Source organism: Atta colombica, unplaced genomic scaffold, assembly GCF_001594045.1.
Source record: "Atta colombica isolate Treedump-2 unplaced genomic scaffold, Acol1.0 scaffold137, whole genome shotgun sequence".
NCBI lineage: Eukaryota > Metazoa > Arthropoda > Insecta > Hymenoptera > Formicidae > Atta > Atta colombica.
This window is the reverse complement of record NW_017259225.1, coordinates 856,181-856,720: the sequence shown is the minus strand read 5'-3', so window position 1 is coordinate 856,720 and position 540 is coordinate 856,181.

Sequence of the window (540 nt, the reverse complement as noted above, 5' to 3'; positions counted from 1 at the left end):
CGTGCATATATAAAAAATAATGTCTTTTTTATCATTTTTTTTTTAAACTACATACATAATCGCTATACATAAAAAGTTTCACGTGAAATCTCAATGAGTGAAAAATGAAAAGTAAAAAGGAAAATAAAATGTGAAAAGTTTTACGAAAGTATATGATCGACCACCAGAAGGGTTTGATTTTTATGATTTTTTCTTCAAAGATGATAACATCTCTATACGATTAGTGATCAACGAAATATTTAAAGAATTTTTTTATTTGGCACATTTTTAGGTATGATACATTCAAATATTTTTTTACAATGTTGGTACATACATTATATGTAAAAGTATAAAAAAAACATTTTTGCGAATTTTATGTAATATTTTACGAGCGATGATTTATGTTATTCTTATAAATCTACAAAAATCGATATTAGATAAAAGTATATTTATATGTTTATTCGCGTAATATCTATATACTTGAACAAATATGTTTTCAAAGGAATCTATAAAACTATGGCATCTTCTTCTGTGAAAAGGTATAAGAGATATATATATATA